The sequence below is a fragment of the Anthonomus grandis genome, chromosome 15, assembly GCF_022605725.1.
Source record: "Anthonomus grandis grandis chromosome 15, icAntGran1.3, whole genome shotgun sequence".
In the NCBI taxonomy this organism is placed as follows: Eukaryota; Metazoa; Arthropoda; class Insecta; order Coleoptera; family Curculionidae; genus Anthonomus; species Anthonomus grandis.
The window spans coordinates 908,888-935,938 of record NC_065560.1 but is presented as its reverse complement, the minus strand read 5'-3'; the positions used below and the strand labels follow the sequence as shown (position 1 = coordinate 935,938).

Genomic DNA, 27,051 nt, shown 5'->3' with positions numbered 1-27,051 from the left:
CATCGTTTCTGAGTCTTTTATTATGGTCTAACAGTTCTTCCTTATCGCCTGGAGGCCCTACATTGTCACTTGTTGTCCTGGGTTGTTGGTGAGGAAGTAAAAATAGCAATGCGTCGAAGTAGATGTATTTCCGACGTTTTTTCGAGAAATTGTTAAAGATACCTGTCATCAATTATGTCCGAAAAATCTGAAGAGGACTGGATAACTATTTACAAGGAATTTTATTACCGTACTAATTTTCCGAATTGTATCGGGGCCGTTGACGGTAAACATATAAGAATGAAGCAACCAGAGACAACAGGCTCAGAATTTTACAATTATACGAATTTTTTCTCAACAGTACTTCTTGCCGTGGTTGATGCCGATTATTGTTTCATTTCAATAGATGTGGGATCCTATGGTGGACACAGTGATTCCAATATAATTAAAAATTCGAATTTTGGCCGAAGACTAACAAGTAATCAATTAAACATTCCTCAAGATTACAAGGAACAGTATATAACCAGAATTATCCACCTTAATTGTCCTACAAGGTCTGTTGAAATTACGAGAAAAAACAACAGTTTGTTTTACTCCTGTATAATATAGCCTAATCGAAAAATGCTTCTTTACAAAATAACTTAAAAAAATCACAACAAATGTATCTAAAAACTGATGGCAAAATCGTGAGAATCTGATAAAAAATTTATAAAACATCAAACTTTGGCAATATTTCAGGGTGGCGGAATTTTGTGCCGGCGAGTGTATTTAACGATGCTCTCATCTATCTCGGTTTGTCCAAAGTTTACTGAATAAAATACGTATTTTAACTTTGGTTTGTCTACAGTTTATCTAGAGTACTCATGTATCGTACTCTACTATTCTACTCTACTTTACTACTCTATTCTACTCTGAGTCCTTTTTTTTGCCAGAGGTACACATCTGGATTTAACCGAAAAGTGGAATAAGACCGAACACTCAAAATTAACGCACCTATTTCACCTATTTCGAAATATTTTTGAAAATTTCCAAAAAAATTAAAATATTTATTTTTATTTTAAACTGCCATATTACATTGACATTCTAAATCTAATTGTTTATCTTATTTTTATTTTGTTGAAATTTCAGATAAAATTTGAATGAATGGGCCTGATGAATAAAAATCTAGCAGTTACTTGAGTATTTCTACTGTGTTTGCTGGCAAATACCTATAAAAATTACTTGAAGCAATTGCTTTTTAGCAAAAGCAATTGCTTAACTAGCAAATACTATAAGTGAGAGCAATTGCTGGATCTTGATATGAATAAAATTTTAAAGCAAATGCTGCTTTTCCTAAATGTATGTAGTAATTGCTTATTTGTCCACGCGTCTCTACTTCTATTTATACGTTTTTATTTGGTACCAAACTTGAAAATTTTGCATCGTCCACTCATCAAAATTGTTGCCTTATCCCAGATATTTGTGTTTTTTTTTATAAACATTTGCTATTTATGTCTCAGTTCGGCGACAAGAGACCAAAATTTCGTATTGTCGTTCGCAGAACTAACGAGTTATTTAGGTTTGCAGCCAGAAATGAACGAATTTACTGTTATCAAGCAAATGATGATGCGGTTGACCCACCTTTAATTTTTTTAAGCAATTGCTTAACTACGAAAAGCAATTCCTTAATTTATTCATAACATTTTCAGCAAGTGATAGCAATTGCTTCTAATATTTAAGAAAAAGCTTTGACTAGAATCATTATCTGACCTTTTCAGCGATTGCTGGAGACAAAAGCAATTACTTCAGGTTTTATTCATTGCTTTTCAAGCAAGTACTTAGATTTTATAAGGAAAAGCAATTGCTGCAATTTTATTCATTGGGCTCAATATACCTTTTTTTGCTTGTAAGTTTTGTTGGTGAAATTTATCATTTGTGAGGTACAGTGAAGTATACATAAGAGAGATGCTGCAAGAACATGTGGCCCTTACATTGGTGAGAATTTTTTGTTTCAGCGAGATAATGTTAGACCGCATGCTGCTCAGATTATTTAAAATTATTGAAACTATGAATTGGCCAGCAAATAGTCCTGATCTTAATCTAATTGAGAATGTTTGAGAGATGATCTACCGCCGTTTTCAAGAACTTCCTAATCCTCTTAATATTTTATATGGACTCACTGGCGATATTGTCCAAATATGAAATAATTTGGATCAAAACGAGATAAGGCCCATACTTAGAGAGGAAATAAGGGAGGAAATACCTGTATTGGCTTTTTTCCCATTGTTAAACTTCTATTACATTAGAATAAGAATATACCAAATATAGACACAAAAACGTTTGATCAATATTATAAATATATATTTTTTTCAAAATATAGTAGTGGTGCGTTAATTTTGCTGCCCAGTGTACATCGAGCAGAACTCTCTGTTTCTGGCAGAACGTTCTCGTACATATAATATAATGACGTTTTACTAATTTACAAGTTACATAAGTATGCGTACGTACAAAGGCGGTCGTCAAAAGTGCACCGGGCATTAAAACCATCGAACATGAAGCGTATTAGTAACAAACAACTACGAATAGAAATAATAGTTGGCGATATATTGTATGTGGCCGGTGCCGCTTCTATAATGGCGGCGTCCGCGTATTGCAACATTTGTCCTACATCCAGGTCATTGCTATGCGAGAGCAGCAGCAGCAGCAGCAGCAACATTCTCCTCATTGAAATCGAATGGTAAGGTCGGATTGGACGACTGTCTAATGATGATGATAATGGTGGTAGTGGTGGGATTCTAAACATTCTCTCTCTACTTCTAGGACTATACAGGGTGAGTTTTGTCTAGGATCTATGAAAGGAGTGATATGATAAAGCAAACAGCGGTGTCCAAACACCCAAGCAACACACGATAGTTCATTTTTGGTTTACACCAGGTGTACGTGTTTGGTTGAACTTCAACTGTAAATATCGGATAAAATTACTTAAAAGTGCCTCTTGCAGAGGTTTTTTATAATCGAGATGCATTGTTATGTGCTAACTTCACCTAAATCATAGGTATAATTGTTTTGTACTTTTTGATATTTGCAAATAAATGTTTTGAAATTGAAAATTTCCGCGTGGAATACGTTTTATTATGTTTACGTCATTCACGTTTTACAAGATGGTTTATTGAAATTATTATGTCGCAAAAGTTAAATGTTTCAGTCTTGAATATTGTATACGGTTTAAAGACTTTTACAAAATGAAATGAGCTTCTAAACAAAGATACTTAACATTAACATAACGTTGAATTTTTAAAACCTTTATTTTATTCGTTAAATAATTGTTCATATGGAGTTTATAATAAAGGTATCTATTTAAACTTAAATTGTGCTATATTTTACTGGGTCTACCAACAAGCTTTATATTTATCGTAAATAAATTTAATTTTTCGATCCTTGTTTAATTTTGAGCTAATTTGTAGTCGTGAGTTTTGTTTTTAAATTTGTATATCTTATGTGGTATAATTATTATTTTTATTCACGTTAATGTATTTCCTATTATTTCTAGATTTCTCTGTGTATGATATTGCATTATATGTGTATGATTATTATATTCTAAATATGCGTCATTTTATCACATATTTGAAGTGTAACGATCGAGTTTAAAGGCTATACATCTAAAGCTGGTGTCAATTTTTTTGTAAACAGAATCGTATATTATATACGTATATTCTCACCTATAATTTGCTTAAAAAGCATTTTTCTCTCAGACAGTTATTTCTTGCAAAAAAACGGTTTTTTATTAACCTTACCCTTGCCCCCCCACCCACCCCACACAACTTACCAGTAAGAAATTGTTTTAAAAAATTATTGTTTTCCAAAGTAATAAGAATGAATAAAAGCTGGTTTTGTCGTTAATATCCAATCTAATAACACAGTTTGTTTATTTAAATTTGATATATTTATATATATGTATATTAATAAATATTTAATACAAAAACAGTGATTTTTTAAAAGAATTCCTTACTGGGTAAATGTTTGGGGTGGGTGGGGGGTGTACGGGTTGTGTTGATGAAAAACAATATTTCTGCAGAAGATTTTTATGCAATATTTAATTTAATAACATTGTTTATTAAAATTTGATATTGCTTTATATATAAATACTTAATATAAAAACAGCGTTATTAGACTGGATAATATGGACGAAAAACAGTAATTTTTCAGAAGAATTTCATCAAATATTTGAAGTGTAGTAATCGAGTTTAAAAACTAAATGTAAATCCCGTGTCACTTATTTTAAATGCCGAAATTTTCTTACCTTTGTAAACAGAATAGTATATGTTATACGTATATTCTAACCTATAATTTATTTAAAAAGCATTTTCCTCTTAGACAGTTATTTCTTGCAAAAAAACGGTTTTTTATTAACCTTACCCTTGCCCCCCCACCCACCCCACACAACTTACCAGTAAGAAATTGTTTTGAAAAATCATTGTTTTCTAAAATAATACGCATAAATAAAAGCCGGTGTTGTCGTTAATATCCAATATAATAACACAGTTGGTTATTTAAATTTATTATAATTATATATATGTATATTAATAAATATTTAATAGAAAAACAGTGCTATTAGAGTGGATCTTATGGACGAAAAACAGTGATTTTTTAAAAGAATTCCTTACTGGGCAAATGTTTGGGGTGGGTGGCGGGTGTACGGGTTGTGTTGATGAAAAAGAATATTTCTGCAGAGAATATATATATGTAATATTTAATTTATTCATTTATTTATTCAAAAAACTTTACAAACACTATAAATCGGGTAATAGTAATTACATGTAAATCCTATAAAAAAACAAATTAAAATAATTTCACAACAATAACAAAAAAACGATAAGAAAAAAGTAAAACATGAGTCCTAAACTATGTCCCGATGCTCAAACAACCTCCTAATTTCCTTAACCCTGATATTAAATATATCAACATCTTCAAAGCCATTTAAGACATTGTTACAGATCCTTAACATATTATTGATTGGAGATGTAAAAATTAAAATTATTTATATAAAAAAGCTCTTTATTAGTTATTCTTAATCTAGTCTTTGGTATCTTTAAAGAAATGTATTCAATTAGATCACAGCTCAAATATTTAACATTATTTACAATGAAATATATAAAAATGACTGCCCGATTCTGCCTTCTGGTACAGAGCATCTGGAAGTCAAACATTTTTAACATTACCCTGTATGACACCATAATATATGGGTATTCTTTGTTCATTCTGACATACAGAAATCTTTTCTGTACCTTCTCAATCATGTCTGAATGTGATGATGCTTCAGGTGACCAGATAGTAGAGGCATACTCCATATGTGGCCTAACAAGGGAATTATAAAGTCTAATGATAGTGCTGACTTTAAAATGTTTACTGTTTACAAAACCCAAAGAACGGTAAGCCTTATTAACTATTTCACTATAGTGACAATTAAATTTCTTATTGGTCTGAAAAGTTACTCCCAAATCTCTAATAAAGTTTTTTTAAGAATGTTGGTATTATCAATATAGTAGTCTTCAAGAAAATAGTTAACTTTACGAGTGAACAGCACATAGGTCATTTGTTAATTTTACAACAAAAACAATTTATTAACACTGTTTATATTTTAATTTTATATAACTATATTTAATGATAATAAAATATGATGTGTTACTTGGGCAAGCAACTAGACGCCATTTTTATTAAAATGTCTATCGAGTACCGAATAAACGTAACTAGCCGCTCAATCATGCATCGAGTGCAGTAAGTAGCAGGAAAACCGCCGACACACACACTATCAAACCGTGTTATAGCCTTGTTATTGGTTAGATATGAATGGAAAAAAAAATGAGTGTACGCTGGATATATTAAATGTTTGCTTAACCGTATAGTAGCGTTATCGTTACGAAAGCGTATTGGCTAAAAATATCTCGCCTATAGGCCTTCAAATTAAATATAAAGTGCATCCATTTTGATGTTAACTTTGGAAATTTTATTACGGTAGTCGTTGCATAAGGTTGCAGTGGCGGCGCAGGAAAATTCGCTTTTATTCTTCATGATATGTCAACTAAAATTTAATTATTTTAAAAAATTATGGAACGATTTAATTGTTTTTAGTTTCACTTGAAAACTTATGAGTTTCTTTACCAAAAAGCCCCTTACAAGTTTCCTTATAAATTCAATCGTCTTGGAGTTATTCACGAGTTTTTCAATGGAATCAAAAAAGTCTTGATACTGTTAGAGGCTTCACGAAAATCTAAATATTTTAAAAACTTATGCAACGATTTAATTGATTTTAGTTTCACTTGAAAGCTGATGAGTTTCTTTATTAAAAAGCGTCTTACAAGTTTCCTTGTAAATCCAACCATGTTAGAGTTATTAGATGATTTACCAATGTACTGAAAAAAATGTTGATACTGTCTAAGGCTTTACAGAAATCTAAATATTTTGAAAATTCATGGAACGATTTTATTGATTTTAGTTTCACTTGAAAACTGATAAATTTCTTTACCAAAAAGCCCCCAACAAGTTTCCTTGTAAATACAACCATTTTGGAGTTATTGACTACTTTACCAATGGACTAAAAAAAAACTTGATACTGTCAAAGACTCTAGAACAATGTAAATATTATGAAAACTTATACAACGATTTTATTGATTTTAGTTTCAATGGATTAAAAAATGGCCGTTAGAAATCCCAGATGTATAAAGCAAAAACCTGGAAGAATATCCGTAAGAATCATAAGAAAACATCAATAGTTTAAGGATATAAAACCACATTACCCTCCTTTAATACTTTTTTTTATTCCCTGATTAGATTGATAGTTCCTAGACTGATAGTTGATTTATTTCACCATCATATTGTTAATTTTCGTGACCATGTTGAAAGGTTATTGTGTCATATTGAATTGTTGTACCTCAATCAATATTCTCTCTGAAGTGAGAGACTTGGAAAACCACATTTTATTTAATTCGAGTCAAAAGTTACCAAGGTAGACGTAATCACTGTTATGAAGATGTTATTAAGATCCAAAGAAATATGATAAAAACAATGAATTTACTACTTTAAAGTGCAGAACCCTGTGCATACAGATTCAAATAAATTCAGTGTCATTGTATATTAATAAAGTATGCAAATTATGCTGCGCAACTTTCTGTTCTGCAAATCGGTTCTAAGATCCGAAGCAACAATACCGTTGACCTTTTTTAAGCAAAAGTCAATCGGCGAAAGTTAACCTCGCCGAAATTAAATTAATATCACCGTGCGGAGAAATGGAAAGTTTTCGTCCGAAATTAGAGTTGACTTGCACTTTATTTTTTTTGCCAGATTTCTTAATAATAGACAAAATGTTATTTCCACAAGAGAAGGTGTAGGACAATGATATGAGTCACAAATGTCCTTTTACCCTCTCTTTGAATAGAACTAACCTTAAGCAGAGGGTTTCAATTAGAAAACCTCATGGATATGTATTTGTTGCCACATGTTGGGCGCCACAATGTTTCATATACAGGAACTATAAGTACATACAAGTGTTTTATTGTCAATTATTGTCAATGCCAAGGATCTCTTTACAAATCACTTTATGCCCAACACGGATATGATTCAGACGAGACCATCATCTGCATTGATTTTATTGCCGATTATATTATGGACCGATTTAACCTTTGATATTGCAGTTTTGCACCTTGAATGTATTATAAATGGCCGCGCGCACATGTAGGTTTCTGCTGTTTTTAACGATTATAAATGAACAATTAGTTTTTTTTTTGCCTTTCGTAAATAAAACAAAGAACCGCGGTGGTTCTCTGACGGTTTATATATGCGAGGCGAATACTTCGTCAAGGTCTAAAATAAAAACACTACTAAATTGAAAATATTTTATTGCCGAATGTTTTACTATAAAATGTGTAATTTTTGTTTAAATTATTTTAATGGGTAATAAAAAAAAATATTGAATAGGGTAAAAAACATTAATAATTCAACGATCGAATTATGGCTAAACTGGGCTAGTTTTAATCTTCACTGAAGATGGTAACGTCGTTAGCGAAACACGTGTCGAGAGTGAAATAAAGGGTTCTGGTTAGTGGTAAGACTGTCTTGTGATTTTATACTTTACTTTATATGTAAGGTATAGTTTATTATTATTAATACATTAATTTTTAAGTCCTTGTAGTAAAACTAGCAAGATTCAATAATTGTAAAAAATTTCAATAATTTTAATATATAGAATTTTATTTTTTTATCATAATTTTAATAATATATCATAGTTTAAAGAAACTATTCATGAATCAATTTTAATTCGAAAAGTTCATATAAACATATAAAAATACTTGGTTTTTAAAATACAGTGTATTAAAGGACATGACAGGAAATGTATAAAATGTTTATATTTTAGCAAGCAATGGCAAAAAATACTATAACATTAACTTAAAATTATGATTTTCTGATAATTATTAATATGGCCTCTTCACATTAATAAAAGAAAAACAAATATGCAAAATAAATAGAGTTAATAACATCAAAAAATAGGGTGGTATATACCCTTATCTCAGTATTTAAATGAGAGGTATATGGGAACAAAGTAGTGTTTTCCTAGTTTAGGTGGACAAATTAGAGGAGAAAAACACTATTTGCTAACGATCCAAACACTATTAAGAAAACCACACAGTGTTATAGAAATAGGCAGAAAATTTGAATTCTTATTAATATATGAAGAGTGATCTAAGGGCCAAAATTAAAAATTGCTAGAAATCAAAGAAAACTTGACAAATAAGTAAAATAAAACAAATGTACTTTTTTATGGACAATTGACTTTATTAACAAACACAGATATAAACTAAAACAAATGTTCTGTGGTAAGACATCAAACTTCGTAAAGCAAAATAAGTGAAGAAATAACGGAAATGGGATATAACGGTAACGGATCTAAAATAGTGGTAAAAAAATGCCCTTTTGTCCTGATCAATGTACTTTAGCATTGCGCGAAGGTCTTTTTTCTTACTTTCCTTTATTTGCTCAACACTAGGGAAAGCTAAGAGCTCAACCGACTTTAAATTTTGCACAGTCACACCCTTTTTTAATATACGGCACGGCACTTCTCCCATCCTATTAAGTCACTGAAATTTTTCTTGTACAATACTATGCCGGGCTCTTCTTTTATCACACGTAACCACGACGCTTGAGTAATGCCTAGTTTAGTTGTATTTATCAGTTTTGATGATAGTTTATCAAAAGAATCGATAAATGTAAAATCATTCATAAAAAAGATCAGGGAAAATGAAAAGAAACAAGAAACACATTGATAGAAATATACTAAAAGAAAAAGAAAAAAAAAGGACAAAGACAAGTAGATCATCAGCTAGGTTATTCAACTATCGTATGTTGACACGTCATTTTTTGACATTCATCCCTAATGACACGCCCTAAAAAACCCGGGAATTCCCCCCCATCCTCCGTTTCTCCACCTTACTAGTTGTAGTTTTATAATAACACAGAGTAAAATAGAGAACTTTCCGGTCTGTCCCTGTATAGGACATAAAAGGGCCGCGAGTAGGCACGGCCGCGTTAGAGGACGTACATTGACCCCCGTTCGGTTGCCCGCACCGAGCAAACTGCCGGTTTAACGGGGGAGCTCAGAAACGGAAAATCGTGACGTATGTTGCGTCCTCGAGATACGAGGGGATCTCGATAAGTGCTTTATTCATTAATGGGATATATATTTCGGGTTTTCTCATGCATTAATAGTATAAACTGGAGAATTTACTGTTTTAACGTTTCAATACTACGTACAAGAGCAAATATCTGAATATCTCGGTTTCGATTCCCAAATGTTACATTTAACTTCTGATAACACCCGGTATAAAAAATTACTCAAAAATTTAGATATACCCATCTTATAGCAAATTTAATTTTCTTTCAGATGGTATATCTAAATTTTGCGTGGTGGTAAGAGTAACGGCGATATTCTTGTTTATATGAAAAAAAAATAAAGAAATTTGATAAAATCAAAAAATGTTAAATACCAGAAGAACTAATAACTTTTCGAAAAAATGTTATGCGACTTCTTTGTTGCAAATGACTTGTTTAATCACCTCTTGAAAATTGGCGGTTTTTATAGTAGACCCCTTGTATACTACTATATTGATTAAAGTTTAAATTTGAATGCTTTACTGAATGCTTAAATAAATACCAATATAAATGCATATTAAATACCATATTTCATAGTGATCGTCAAAAATTCATGAGTCTTACAAGGGTTTAAAGGCCAAAAAGTGGGTAAAAAGTGCCTTTTTCTGCTTTCTACTGCATTTCATGGTCCAGGCACGCCTTGAATCATCTTGAAACCTTACTTTTCTGAAGTAGTTAAACCCACTAGAGACGTAAAGCATTATTTCATAGTGATCGTTAAAAATTCATGAGTCTCACAAGGGTTTAAAGGCCAAAAAGTGGGTAAAAAGTGTCTTTTTCAAGTTTCTACCGCATTTCATGGTCCAGGCGCGCCTTGAATCATCTTGAAACTTCACTTTTCTGAAGTAGCTAAATTTGCTAGAGATGTAAAGCATCATTTCATAGTGATCGTCAAAAATTCATGAGTCTTACGAGGGTTTAAAAGCCAAAAAGTGGGTAAAAAGTGCCTTTTTCTACTTTCTACCGCATTTCATGGTCCAGGCACGCCTTGAATCCTTTTAAAATTTCACTTTTCTGAAGTAATTAAACCCACTAGAGACGTAAGGCATAATTTCATAATGATCGTCAAAGATTCATGAGTCTCACAAGGGTTTAAAAGCCAAAAAGTGGGTAAAAAGTGCCTTTTTTGGTTTCTACCGCATTTCATGATTCAGGCACGCCTTGGATCTTCTTGAAATGTCACTTTTTTAAAGTAATTAAACCCACTAGAGACGTAAAGCATCATTTCATAGTGATCGTGAAAGATTCATGGATTTCACAAGAGTTTAAAAGTCAAAAAGTGCCTTTTTCAAGTTTCCAACGCATTTCATGGTCCAGGTATGCCTCGAATCATTTGGAAATTTTACTTTTCTGAAGTGGCTAAACCCAATTGAGACGTAAAGCATTAATCTATGATTATCGTCAAAGATTAATCGGTTTTAAATCGTTTAATACTATAGATATTTTTCGAGATACGCCCCTTCAAAGTCGAAGAAGTTCCATCAAGATTCATAGTAGGAAAATGTATTGAAAGCCTTTGACAAGTCAAAAAATACGCAAAAGGGTGACATCTCGTGATCTATAGTAATATTCTTTAGTCCATATTAATTGGTCTCATTTGGATCTCTCTCTCTTTCTCATGCAGATCTTATGGAGAATATATGAAATGATCGACTTTTTAATAAAGGAATTTTTTTTACCGCATATAATGTCCCATTATCATTCTGTATCGTCCTGGAATGTCCATTTTTTAACACACTTAGATTGACTGTAGATCAAACGCATCGAGAATGATCTCTGTTTCTGATATAGACATTTAATTTAATTTAATACTTAAAGTTTTCTTATGGAGAGTTTTCGAGCCCCATGAAGCTCTTTAACTTTGGAGAGCCATATTTCGGGAATTATTAATCGTACGACTTTTTCAGTAGTACCAATCGATTTAGACGATCCCGAATTTTCCAGGCACATTAGAAAAAACATTTAGAAATTAATAATAGTTTTTTCAGGAAATAAATCTAATGTTGACAATTTTCAAGCAGCTCCTTATACTTGTATGAATCTTGATTAAACTTCAAAGGGGCATATATATTTCGGTGAATATCAATCGTACTACTTTTCCAGTGGTAGCAAACGACTTAAGTGGTTCCAAATATTCGAGACACTTTAGAAAAATTATTTGAAAATAAATAGTTTTCAAAGGAAAAAATTCCAAAGTTTCCAATTTTCGAGCAGCCCCAAATACAGACTCCATTTTATAGCGATCAGGCATGATTTCTTGAGTTCAGCACCAAAAACCTGACCACCAATGGGTTCCTTTAAATTCCCAAAAATTTATTTAACAATAAAAGGAAACTCCTGAGGAAGATCTTATAAAGTTTGAATTAATTTGGACCTCAATCTTAAGCCGTGAAAAAGTGTCACTTTTACCACATAAAAATGTTCATTCTCTTGTTAACAATAAATACGGCAATATTATTTTCCCCGTTTTACATACATAAACCGTTTGGTGATAAATAAAAACAATAAGCGTTAAAAGATGTAAATGAACTTTTGGGACAGTCAACTCGCGACAATGACCGTGAATTTCGCCATTTAGATTAACGGTGCGATTATTAATATGAACGGGTTTTAAAAATAACTTGGGCCGTAACTAGCTCCATCTATTTCCAGTTCGGTAATAAAAAAAAATTCACACAACAGCTGGAAGCGAAAAAGTTCGACAACCTTTTTCGGTAACTAATCATCGGTTTAACATAAAAAACTGTACCACGGATCAATGAATGCGTTAAAAATATAGAATCAACCGGTCAGTGTGTTTTTAAATACAAGATAGACAGGGGCGTTTCTAAGCACTTGTGATTGGGGGGGGCAGTTAAGTTAAAAAACCCAACTAAATTAAAAAAACATTTTTTTTAATGCGGATACTTTATTTCTATTGGGAAATTTTTAATACTCAAATAAAAAGTATACATATAACTTTATTATAACTAAAAGTTAATTAAAAAGTAGGTACCCTACATGTAAATAAAACTAAAATTATCTATTTCTAATTTAATTTATTTTAATTTTTCTGTTTTTTAATTTGCTCCATTGCACAGCAAGATCTTTAATATTAATTAGGTCACAAATGTCTTTCTCACTAGACAAACTCATTAAGTAGTCAAGACGCTCGTTACCCATAGTTGAACGGCCAACACTTTTAATGTGTTTTAAGAGACTAAATTTTCGTTCATTAGTAGCCACTGAATATCCAGCTGTTAAAATTAGTTGACATAAACGGTATGCAACTTTCAAAGCGGGTTTATATTTTTCAGCTATTTCCATTACTTTTTGCAGTATAGTATCTACCTCGTTTTTAATGCATAGGTCAAGCAACACTTCCAACTCGGATAACAAGGCAAATTCATCGGGCCTGTGTTGTGGAGGAAATAGATTAAGAACTAGCAATACATTACACATTTTAATATTATTTGTTGAAAGTGGAAAAGAAAACAATTTAGAAAACCCTTCAATATTTTTCAGAACGGTTGTCAAATTATTTTGAAGAAAGTTGATTAAGGTATCCAAGACTAAATTAAATTCTTTTCTAAAAAAACTGTTTAAAGTAAAAACACATTCGGTGTCCCTATTATCATCAACTTTTTTTGGTTTCAATCGTCGTCGATGGCGACGATTGAAATCTTCTAACGGCGATACACCTAATTTTTCAGAAAACACTTTTGAACTTTCAATAAGGTTGTCGATTTCCATATCATCATTTCGCATTTTTCTAAGCACAGCTGTAGTTGAGGAAACTGTTTCCACTACATCCAAAATATTTAAGTCATCTTTTTCTAAAGTTACCGTTACAATTTTCATTTTGTAAAATATTATTTTTAAGAAATGTAAAATGAGAATAAAATCAAAAGAGAGTAATCGCTTATATAAGCCTATTGCAGTTACCCTACTTTCAGCATCCAAAGTTATGTCAATACTAATAATTTGCAGCACGTTAATAATCGTTTCAAATGAGATAATTACAGCTTTGATGCTTTCCGCTCTAGCTGTCCAACGGGTTTTTGACAAATTTTTTAGTAGAAGTGAGTTTTCAATTTGATCTAGCCCTTCTTTAAGACGCTGGAATCGCTTGGTACTAGAAGAGAAAAAAACATACAATTCTTGTAAAACGTTAAAAGTTTCAGCGATAATGGAACTAGCTTCAACACAGTGTTCAAGGGCGGTATTGGTACGATGGGCTTGACAAGGAATATACGGTATATTGTAGCCAATTAAATCAGATAGTTTCTGCTGAATGCCTTTAAATTTACCTGACATCGAAGACGCAAAATCATAGGATTGAAAAGATAATTTTGATACATCTATACTACAATTTGTCAAGCACCTGAAAATATCACCACTTTTATCTTTTGCTTCTAGAATCGACAGCAAACGCTCTTGAGGGCTACCATTATTATCAACGTACCTTATGACTACTGATAATATATCTTTATTAGATGAGTCTGGAGTATGATCTGCCATAACAGTAAAAAATGGGGCATTATTAACTTGTACAATTTGTTTTTGAATTTGCTTTCCTAACAGCCCTATAAATTCATTTTGCGATGTTGCACTTAAGTAGCTTGTATGATATGGCCGCAATTTTGACTCATCTAACCAGTTTTTAAGAACTGGATTATGGCGAGATATAAGTTTAATGATTTGTACAAAGTTTCCACTTTCATTATCATGTCCGCGGAAAGCTATCCCTTGCTTTGCCATAGTCCTGCAAGTATCCAGCATAATTTCGATGACCTTTGAATTCTGGTTGAGTATGCGTTGTTCCTCAATAATGAGATTCCTTTTTTTACGATCAAGCAAAATATTAACATGCTGATATGTTTTTAAAAAAGTACAATAATCCAATAAAGCCGACTTGTGAGCTATCGAATTAAAGTGCTGCTGAAGTTTGCCGGCTTTATTTGCTAAAGCGCTTTTCATTTTTCTCCAGTTTCGAACGCCACCTTTTACCCATGAAGATTCTGACTTATCCCGTCCAGGACCATTGGGGAAAAGGGAACAAATAAAGCAATAAGCCGAATCGTTTGCAATACTATACTCAAGATATTCAAAATCACTATACCAATGTGGATTAAATCTATTGTGGCCATCACTAGGGAAAAAATGTAAACGCGGTTGGTGTGGTCCCAGTTGAATAAGGTAATTTCTTTCTTCCGCAGATTTTACTGATTGTCGTAGTCCAGGATCATGCTCTAAACATACATTTTCTTTTATTTTATCGTCAATTTTTAGGCTAGAATTGGATTCTTTAAAATTTTGGAAATATGTTTGGCAGTGATTTCTTAAGTTTTTGGTGCCCTCCAGTATTTGATCAGCCGAAGCGGCTGATCAACTCATTTCTATGACGGAAAAGTATTCTTCAACAATTTCCTTATTTTTGGTTTTATCTAAAATTTTTGCTGCTTCGTTAAGATTTTCTACCAAGAAGGCTACGTTCCCCACGCATTCTAGCCACAATGATGAAAGTTTGACAGTTGAAATATCATCTTCTTCAAGTGTGACTTTGGTTTCTGGTATATCGGCTTGAACCTCTACAAAAAATTATATATGTAAATTTATAGGATGTTCTATCGCCATGCGGAACATAGGAAAACCCATGTAATATTACTAATATTTAAGGGGGTTAAATATTGGCTCCCCTAATTATTTTAGGTTAAAAATGTATTAAGGTTTATTAAAGAACACTAAAATCTGCAACTAATCAAATACCTATTACTATATAGTTTTAATTAACCCGTTTAAGAATTATTGCCAATAATCTTTTCAAAAATTTGACTTTTTTTTTAAATTAGAAAATCAATACTATTTATCTAGGGTTTTTTGATTAAAAATCAGTGGTTTTAAGATGTCGTTCTAGATCGAAATTTTTTTTTTGGTAAACACGTAAAAAATTGACATACCGTATCGTTGTATTAAGATGCTAATGTTTATTTCTTAGGAAATAAATTTTGTGTAAGAAAAATATTTACCTGAGTGTTACATTTCATAAGAAGTACTTGCCTCTTGTAGATCAATATTACAAACGTCAGCGTCTTCATCAATAACCATAATTTCTAAAAAAACTCTAATTAATATACAGTCGTGTGACCCATTTATTTACGAAATACCCTTATAAAAAGTTATTTTTTGTCTAATTTGGATCGGATTTTTTTTTTTAATTTTCAAGGTAGAAAAAATGCACCTTCTCACTAAAATTAAATTAAGTTCATTAAATGCCAAGGATGCCATGATAGTCTTTTATGAACAATATTTTGATGAAATCATAATACTTAGGGATTTTCCTAAAATGAATTTGTACATTGGCTTTTAAAGGACAAGTCAATTTCAGTGAGAAGGTGCATTTTTTCTAGCTTTAAAATAAAAAAAAATCGGATCCAAATCAGACAAAAAATAACTTTTTATAAGGGTGGTTCGCGTTTCGTAAACAAACGGATCACACTGTAGGTAAGGGCGAAACATATATAAATTTACCTAAATTGGAGTTAAAGTTCTCTATGGACTTGGCATTTGATTTGCTGCATTCGTCAATAGTTGTCGAATTAGGTTCTTTAACTGAACAACCTAAAAATTATTAAATAAGCCAACATTTTTAATTTTAAAATTCAAGTCAAGAAGATAATTAAATATAAAAACAATACATCAATACAATACTTTTTTACCTCCTTTGAGCGATTCCAAACCAACATCTTTCTCCGAGTCTTTCTCTCTTAAGCAAGTTTTTGTTTTTTTTGCTGCAATCACAAAAGGTTTGTCCAGCGCTCCGACATTTTAAATTTGCACTGTATCCCCATTATGAATTTTTTGTTCATGGGTCCTTTTATAGTCCCTGTTAAAAGTTGCTCCACATCTCACACATTTCACCTGTACCCGACCGGGGCGTATTTTTTTGTCCATTGTTCAATTAATATTTAAAGCTAATTTCAATAAAAACCAACTATAGGTAATATAACAAAAAGGCGAAATACAAATACAGAAATTAAACAAATACAAATAGCCAAAAATTGTCTTTAAAACACTGTAAGAAAATAAGCCGTTTTCCTGCTTTGTTTCATTAATTTGTAATTCAAGGTTTGGAACGGGGGATTCCCCGAGTAATCATCATAACAATGTCAGTTGCTTTTACAGGTCGTTAATGAAACTGCTACCCTGTATTGCTGGTTGCCTAGCATATTTATTTAAATGTATCTAATGGTAAGCTAATATGAAAATTCGTAATAGTACCCACTATGAAATTAATGATTAAGTAAGTATATGCAAATATACATTTTATTGTGTTTACTTAATCCGGTGGAAATTAAAAAATATTCGAATATGTTATTTAAAAAATATACGTTTTTTTACCAGAGGTAAACCAACTCGGCCAATTATTGGGGGGGCGCCACCCCCCCTCGCTCCCCCTCTAAAGGTGCCCCTAAAGATAGATCGCCATTGTTTAACTCGATTTACAGCTGATTTAAGTAAATATTTTTAACGCTTAATAAACTGATTAAATAGGGAACCAAGTGGCGTTAAAAAAATTCAGAAATTGGAGGAACACAAAATCAATGGTCTCAGATTATGTTCATGCGTCATCAGATCGGTAAAACTATTCGTTTAACACCACAAACATTTAAGTTTTCAAAACTAAATATGATTGACATCGACTTGGTGTTCCTCCAATCTCTGAATTTTTATCATTAAAAGGCCTCTTTAAGAAAAAAATACTATTTTGTTGAATTCAAGATAATGGCTGTTAATGAAGTGCAAAAAAAGAAAATCATTGATGGACGAGTACCGTAAGGAAAAAGGATCGAAGAATAACTCGTTCCGGGGAAGTAACAATAATTCACTTGAATAGTCGAAGGACAAATAAATACGCTCACCATGTTTAATATTGGCCTGAGCATCAATAATTTGTTTTCTAAATTAACATAAATGACTCTCAATTGTATTTAGATTATAAAATCATGGGCGATCGCTTTATCTATTATCTGTATTTGGTGCTGCTTTACAACTTTACAAAATTTTTCCTGGGAAAACTATTAATTTTCACTTATGTTTTTCAACGCTCCTACATTATTGGGGATCATTTAAACCATTTGGTAACACAGTGCAAGTAGTACGATTAATATTTTGCAAGATATGGCCTCCTAAAGCTAGAGAAGCTTCATTGTTAAAATTAAAAGGTGCTGCTCGAAAATTGTCAATTTCAAATTTTTTTCCTGAAGAAACGATTGCTTTTTGGAACGTTTCCAAATTATTTGGGACCACTTAAATCGTTTGGTGCCTCTGGAAAAGTCGGAGGGTTAATACTTTCCCTGTAAAGTTATAGTAGTTCAATGGGAAGTGAGATACTGCTCAAAAATTGACAACTTTGAGCCCGAAATTGGCATCAATGTCCATATCCCAAGACGATCCAGAATGTTAATGGACTCGCTTTAAATTGAAATCTTGATAGGGGCAAATGCTTTATAAAACACCGAATTTTTTTTAAATCCTATGCACCAATTTTATTGAGGATAGATGATGAGTTTCTCTATCAAAAAGTCGTCTAATAATTATTTTGGTTACTCTCCATAAGACTTGTTTGTATGAGAAAGGGATAGAGAGCAAAAGAGAGAGATGCAAATCGGGATACCCTGTACATACAACAATAATGGAAAAAAAAAATATGTTGCTATAGATCACAAGATGTCATCCTTTTGCGTATCTTTTGACTTGTCAAAGGCTTTTAAGACATTTGCCTCTTATGAATCTTGATGGAACGCTTGTTTCCACGTCTATAGTGGCTTTGACTGCTTCGGAAAAGTGAAATTTCAAAATGATTCAAGGCGTACCTGGACCATGAAAAGCGGTAGAAACTTGAAAAAGGCACTTTTTCCCACTTTTTGACATTTAAACCCTTGTGACACTCATGAATCTTTGACAATTGCTATGAAATTATGCTTTACGTCTCTAGTGGGTTTAACCACTTCAGAAAAGTAAAGTTTCAAGATGATTCAAGGCGTGCCTGGACCATGAAATGCGGTAGAAACCAGAAAAAGGCACTTTTTACCCACTTTTAGGCCTTTAAACCCTTGTGAGATTCATGAATTTTTGACGATCACTATGAAATGATGCTTTACGTCTCTAGTGGGTTCAATTACTTTAGAAAAGTAAAATTTTAAGATGATCCAAGGCGTGCTTGGACCATGAAATGCGGTAGAAACCAGAAAAAGGCACTTTTTACCCACTTTTTGACCTTTAAACCCTTGTGTGACCCATGAATTTTGGACAATCACTATGAAATGATGCTTTACGTCTCTAGTGGGTTTACTTACTTTAGAAAAGTGACATTTCAAGACGATCCAAGGCGTGCCTGGACCATGAAATGCGGTAGAAACCAGAAAAAGGCACTTTTTACCCACTTTTTGACCTTTAAACCCTTGTGAGACTCATGAATCTTTGACGATCACTAAGAAATAATGCTTTACGTCTCTAATGGGTTTAATTACTTCAGAAAAGTAAAATCTTAAGATGATCCAAGGCGTGCTTGGACCATGAAATGCGGTAGAAACCAGAAAAAGGCACTTTTTACCCACTTTTTGACCTTAAAACCCTTGTGAGACTCATGAATCTTTGACAATCACTATGAAATGATGCTTTACGTCTCCAGTGGGTTTAATTACTTCAGAAAAGTAAAATTTCAAAATGATCCAAGACGTGCCTGGACCATGAAATGCGGTAGAAACCAGAAAAAGGCACTTTTTACCCACTTTTTGACCTTTAAACCCTTGTGAGTCTCATGAATCTTTGACGATCATTATAAAATAATACTTTACTTCTCTAGTGGGTTTAATTACTTCAGAAAAGTAAATTTTCAAGATGACCCAAGGCGTGCCTGGACCATGAAATGCGGTAGAAACCAGAAAAAGGCACTTTTTACCCACTTTTTGACTTTAAAACCCTTGTGAGACTCATGAATTTTTGACGATCATTATGAAATGATGCTTTACGTCTCTAGTGGGTTTAATTACTTCAGAAAAGTAAAATTTTAAGATGATTCAAGGCGTGCCTGGACCATGAAATGCGGTAGAAACTTGAAAAAGACACTTTTTACCCACTTTTTGGCCTTTAAACCCTCGTGAGACTCATGAATTTTTTGACAATCACTATGAAATGATGCTTTACGTCTCTAGTGGGTTTAATTACCTTAGAAAAGTAAAATTTTAAGATGATCCAAGGCGTGCCTAGACCATAAAATGCGGTAGAAACCAGAAAAAGGCACTTTTTACCCACTTTTAGGCCTTTAAACCCTTGTGAGATTCATGAATTTTTGACGATCACTATGAAATGACGCTTTGCGTCTCTAATGGGTTTAATTACTTCAGAAAAGTAAAATTTCCAGATGATCCAAGGCGTGCCTGGACCATGAAATGCGGTAGAAACCAGAAAAGGGCACTTTTTACCCACTTTTAGGCCTTTAAACCCTTGTGAGATTCATGAATTTTTGACGATCACTATGAAATGATGCTTTACGTCTCTAGTGGGCTTAATTACTTCAAAAAAGTAAAATTTCAAGATGATCCAAGGCGTGCCTGGACCATGAAATGCGGTAGAAACCAGAAAAAGGCACTTTTTACTCACTTTTTGACCTTTAAACCCTTGTGAGATCCATGAATCTTTGACGATCATTATAAAATAATGCTTTACGTCTCTAGTGGGTTTAACTACTTCAGAAAAGTAAAATTTTCAGATGATCCAAGGCGAGCCTGGACCATGAAATGCGGTAGAAACTTGAAAAAGGCACTTTTTACCCACTTTTTGGCTTTTAAACCCTTGTAAGACTCATGAATCTTTGACGATCACTATGAAATGATGCTTTACGTCTCTAGTGAGTTTAATTACTTCAGAAAAGTAAAATTTTAAGATGATTCAAGGCGTGCTTGGACTATGAAATGCGGTAGAAAGCGAAAAGGGCACATTTTACCCACTTTTTGACCTTTAAACCCTTGTGAGACCCATGAATCTTTGACGATCGCTATGAGATGATGCTTTACGTCTCTAGTGGGTTTAATTACTTCAGAAAAGTAAAATTTTAAGATGATTCAAGGCGTGTCTGGACTATGAAATGCGGTAGAGACCAAAAAATGCACTTTTTGACCCAATTGAGGCCAATGAATTTTCGACAATCCTTATGAAATGATGTTTCATGTTTCTAGTTGATATAACTCATTGATTTTGATGATCGAGTTGATTTACATCAGTCTTTTTCATACGGGTTTCCCTTCATCAGGTGAACATCCCCAGGAGAATTTTTGAAGACAGCTGTTTGCAAATAACCACCTTTTTTTAATACGATAAATTTGACTTTTACCTTATGAGGAGAATTCTCTTGAGGCTCAACAGGGTCTTGCTGCATCTTCATTAAATAATAATAATGAGGATCCTCTTCTTGTGGCACCATAATAAAAATTATTTAATAGCGAGAGGTCACGGCGAAAAATTCCCGAGTTAACTAACCGATAAAACGAGGCGAATCTAATGGAAATATGTCGAGGTTGAACTAAACAAAAAAAAATAACGAGAAAAAAAATTTCGCTTAGAGCGGGACCGCACGCACTTGGCCCACCCGAATTCGATAAAGTGCGAGAGGGACGGGACGACATGTGGATCAAATTATCGTGTCATTGACCTTCGCGTTGTGCGTTTTGTTTGGTTGTTGTGGCCGTTTGGCCCTTCTCGGGGTTCATTGAAACCGCACCGACGACGGTTTTGCACATTTAAAGGATTACAACCGAAAATTGTAATAATTGATAATATGGCGATTTGTGCCTTTAAGGAATATTGACTGAAGATGTTGCGCCTTAATGCCACAAGAAGGTGCCACCGTGAGTCGGTTTTCAACACTCATTTTTCCAAGGAATTTCACAGGGTGGGTTAGCTAAGACTTATGGGCATTGATGTTCCACTGTTGATTGACAGTTGCTGATATTATTATGAAAATGCAAATACGTTAATTATTCTTCTAGTTTTTGTACTTTTTTACTCGTATTTTGTAATAAAAAGTTCTACTAACATTCAGGTTAATATTTGCTTCTATAGTGTCTAGTTTTGAGTAGTTCATCTTGTTTTGGCCCAATTTAGGTTACATTATTGTAAATCCCTGTATTTTACATTTTCTAGTATATATATACTTGCTCGCATTCACTGTCAATATTCTCTTGAAATTATTGGTCTCTTTTGGCAAAAACAATGAAGAAAATTGTAAATATTTCGAAGATGCTATAAAAAGGAAGGGCATTGAAACATTTTATTCAGTTTAAAATTGTTTAAATAAAGAGCCAATAAAAGCATATTCCTGAATTTCGTTATTATAAGAATAACTAATATAAACCAGATTTTTCTTGCTTTTTGAAGATGCTTTAAAGAGTTGTCTCATGCCATCTATGTAGACGCCACTAAAAAGCACCCGATTCCCGGCGGTGATCGTGTATGTTCGGGGAAAAATTCGGTCGTTTGACGTGAATGACAAGAATAACGACACGAATGTTCCCGCGTTTGTTAGTTGTTTACTTACGTAAAAAAGCTCCAACTAATTTGATCAATTATTGCGATTATACTAAATTTGTTTCTTTGTGAAATATTGACCATATTGTTGCTTATAGTGTTTTAAAATAATACCTGAAAAGCTGTATCAATTCCAATTAAGCGATTTTAGCTGTAAAGATAGACGGCCCTACTCAAAACTATCAGAATCAGGACCAAACTATCAACAAAAATTTGTGCCACTTATGCAGTAAAATGTTTTCTTCCATTTCAGCATTAAACAAACATATTAAAGTTATTCATAAGCAGCAGCTCCCAGATAACCCAAAGTCACACATTTCTTGTCCCTTATGCAAAGAGACTAAGTATTCTTGTGAGACTTATTAAAGACTTGAAGCTCATTTACAGGTTAAGTCATGATATCAAAATAGAGTCCTCAACTTTCCATTTTTCCAGCGAAGAAACATTTGAGGAATGGTTAAGAGAGCATAAAATAAGCACAAACTATGCACTTGTTCGCACAAGGAAAATTGAAGACAAGATTAAAAAAGTATATTGTTGCAATCGAAGTGATTTTAGAGGTAATTTGTAGCAATTTCAATTGTTCATTATGGTATGTGAGCAAAGGAAGGGAAGCGATTCTGTTTTAGGTAAACTCCTCGGGCAATGTTCTTTCAATAATATTGAAGCTAGCCATAGTCTAGAAATTGAAACATTTGTTAATGAAAAGACAACTAAAAATTAACAAGTAGCAGTACAACGATTGAACAAGCAATCAACAAGAGAAATTGAAAGTGTATCAAACTTTTTTTAAGATCTTTAAATGATGAAACTTATGATAAGTAAGTTATCTTTTTATAAAATTATATAAAATATAATAACATATACCTGTAAATGTCTAGGTGCATGAGACAACTGACATCAATGATGGAACAGATAAATAAGACAAATACAAGTAAACGAAAAATGGACAAACAAGTTTATTTTCCATCAAAGAAGAAGAAGGAGCAGTAAATAAAAATAATTAAATGTATATTTTTACTATTTATCAGTATTTTTTTTTATATAATAGTAGGTATATTTTTATAGATTTAACTATATATGTATGTATATGTGTATTATAATTTTTTATGTAAGTTTTAGGCAAATATTTTAAGTTTCTTGCAGTTTCTTCTTATGAGTATTAATCGAAACTGCGAATTGTAAATTAGTATTTTAGCATAAAATAATTAAGTTTCTTTTCAAATCAGTCATATACATGTCTTTGCAGCATTTATAAAATAAAAATTGTTAATATATGATACATTTATATAACAGTATAACTAATTAAATCCGTTGTGTTTTCACTTACCAAAATTACCTCTCTCCCTAGGTATAAAAGTTATTTAAAAAAATAGGTACTTATTTCAAAAAGATTAATAACATTTATATATTTAAGATTAAAATTAAAGTACGATACTACAATATTTTATAAATTATGTTTTCCATTCATTTATTTTTTCTAAATATCCAATACCCTATTGTTTAAGTTGGGCTTTTCCTTTAGATATGTCCACATATAGAGAACTTAAAAAAATAATAGTTATTTGTATAACGAAAGGGAGCAAAGTGCATAATTTTCTACTTTCATTCTTATTAATAAGCACAATTTAATGTAAACATTAATTTCATAAAAAATAATAAGCAAGATATAGTCAAATAAAAAAATTCAATTATGCAGGGAAATAAAATTAAAAATTTTCTTATAAGGTAGTAGAAAAATAAATTTTTCAAATAACACTTCCTCAAAAATAAACTATAGTAATTTTAAATAATATCCAAAATCAAATAAATCCATGTCCGCCCAAAGAAATTTTTCAAAATATTTATTTAAAAAAAAATAATTCAATTTCCATTCCATTGGATCGTTCAACCAAACTGCATTTTTTTGATACTTATATTAGGGTATTATGTATAAGATTAATAATTCAATTTTCTTGTTTGCATCCTTTATTTATATTTAATTTATTTAAAGAATCAATAATTATTATTATTCCAGAAACGCTTTTTTTAATTTTAATTCAATTATTATTCCATTAATTATTATTTACATTAATTATTCTTATTGCCAGAAACCGTTGCTTCTAGCAGCAAGCATTGCTCTTTTGTTGGTTGCCCGCCATTCACATATTTAAATATCCGAATGAGACAGTCGGAGATAGCCGAATGATGACGGGAATCGGGTGCTTTTTAGTGGCGTCTAATTGGTCTCATCTATGTGGTAACCTACAAAATACCTTGCATAACTTGGAGAAGTCTGGATGGAAGTGGATGGCACTGACAACTTCCTTTATATGGAGAAGTTTATTTGTTCATAAAAGACCTTGGATTAACTTTATTGCATAATTTTACTCTCTACAGAAGAAAAGCACTGATGAATTTCATGTCAAAAAAAAAAGTAAAAAATTGCTTTTTTCAAGTTTCTACCGCATTTCATGGTCCAGGCACGCCTTGAATCATCTTAGAATTTAATTCTTCTAAAGTAATTAAACTTACTAAAGACGTAAAGCATAATTTTATTGTGATCGTAAAATATTCATGGGTCTCACATGGGTTTAAAGGTCAAAAAGTGGGTAAAAAGTGCCTTTTTCTAGATTCTACCGCATTTCATGGTCCAGGCACGCCTTGGATTATTTTAAAATTTTAATTTTCTGAAGTAATTAAACCCACTAGAGACGTCATCAGGCGCCAGGCCTGGTGTCAGAAATCAGCCCCTCCCCAAGCCGCCCCACAAGCCCCTAAAAAGGAAAAAATCCCACCGATCGTCCTACGAGACAAAACTAGGTACGATCTGTTCACTGCTCACCTAAAACAACTGAAGATTAATTTTGGTCATACCGTCAATATACGTGACGGTATCAAAATTCACCCACAAACCATCGATGATTATCGCAAAACCCAGTCCTTCCTTGTAAACCACAAGGAGCAATTTCATTCCTTCTCCCTCCCAGAAGAGAAAAGATCGTGAAAAATTCATGGGTTTCAGATGGGTTTGAAGGTCAAAAAGTGGATAAAGTGTCTTTTTCAAGTTTCTACCGCATTTCATGGTCCAGGTACGTCTTGAATCATCTTGAAATTTCACTTTTGTGAAGTAATTAAACCCACTAGAGACGTAAAGCATAATTTTATAATGATCGTCAAAGATTCATGAGACTCACAAGGGTTTAAAGGTCAAAAAGTGGGTAAACAGTACCTTTTTCTGGTTTCTACCGCATTTAATAGTCCAGGCACGCCTTGGATCATCTTAAAATGTCACTTTTCTGAAGTAATTAAACCCACTAGAGACGTAAAGCATCATTTCATAGTGATTGTTAAGGTTTACGTTAATTAAAACACCTGAATCGTTTTTGACAGACAGAAAAAAGAGTCACGACGAACTAACGCCGTCAAATAAGCCCTCCACTTTCTTTACACATTAAGTGCATTTCTTAAATAAAGAAGTGGTTCACGATGGACTTGTTTGTTTAATTCAACTATAAAAAAATACAGTCCACAATTAACCCTTGCTGTTCCCAGCAGCAGAGACACTACACAATTTGGTGATCCAGCAGCGGAGCAGCAACAAAACAGTGATCGTCAATGATTCAAGGCTCTCACAAGGGCTTAAAAGTCAAAAAGTGGGTAAAAAGTGCCTTTTTTTGGTTTCTACCGCATTCAATAGTCCAGGCACGCCTTGGATCATCTTAAAATGTCACTTTTCTGAAGTAATTAAACCCACTAGAGACGTAAAGCATTATTTCATAGCGATCGTCAAAGATTCATGAGTCTCACAAGGGTTTAAATGTCAAAAAGTGGGTAAAAAGTGTCTTTTTCTGGTTTCTACCGCATTTCATGGTCTGGGCACGCCTTGGATCATCTTAAAATTTCACTTTTCTAAAGTAATTAAACCCACTAAAGATGTAAAGCATTATTTGACAGTGATCGTCAAAGATTCATGAGTCTCACAAGGGTTTAAATGTCAAAAAGTGGGTAAAAAGTGCCTTTTTCTGGTTTCTACCGCATTTCATGGTCCAGGCACGCCTTGGATCATCTTGAAATGTCACTTTTCTAAAGTAATTAAACCCACTAGAGACGTAAAGCATTATTTCATAGCGATCGTCAAAGATTCACGAGTCTCACAAGGGTTTAAATGTCAAAAATTGGGTAAAAAGTGCCTTTTTCTAGGTTCTACCGCATTGTATGGTCCAGACACGCCTTAAATCATCCTAAAATTTCACTTTTCTGAAGTAGTTAAACCTATTAGAGACGTGAAGCATCATTTCATAGCGATCGTCAAAAATTCATGAGTCTCACAATGGTTTAAAGGTCAAAAGTGGGTAAAAAGTCCCTTTTCTAGGTTCTACCGCATTTCATGGTCCAGGCACGACTGTAATCATCTCAAAATTTCACTTTTCTGAAAGGATTAAAGCCACTGGAGACGTAAACTCACTCTTTCTAATTCAAAAACTACTTGATTCAAGTATAACGTGTAATGCATTAAATTGGTTGAATTTTGACGCAGAATCTGAATATCAAATATTATATATTATATGTTCCATTAAAAAAAAAAAAACATAAAATTATTGTGCCACGCCTTTTTAAAACACCCTGTATATATCAAAATCATTTTAAAACTGACATGCGGTATAACATGCTGATCCCTCTTTAAATTTTTGTTTAGTATCAACTTGTTCAATGGGACTTTCTATATTATTGATTTTTTTTTTTTTAATTTATTGACCTTGTGCTGAGCACATTTAGTCACAAAAAACCTCTATATATAAAAATCGGACATCACAAACGACCATGCAAAGTCTGGGACTCGAACCC

At 32.6% G+C, this 27,051-nt stretch overlaps 1 protein-coding gene and 1 long non-coding RNA gene across 2 annotated transcripts in view; one reads left to right on the top strand and one right to left on the bottom strand.

Annotated features, from left to right (window-relative positions):
- LOC126745060 (hormone receptor 4) overlaps positions 1-27,051 on the bottom strand; it is a 104,913-nt gene that overhangs the window by 60,964 nt on the left and 16,898 nt on the right. The window lies entirely within an intron of this gene.
- LOC126745068 (uncharacterized) lies at positions 2,452-3,068 on the top strand. Its single transcript, XR_007663422.1, has 2 exons — positions 2,452-2,695; positions 2,779-3,068. It is a non-coding gene; the product is annotated as an uncharacterized LOC126745068 (long non-coding RNA).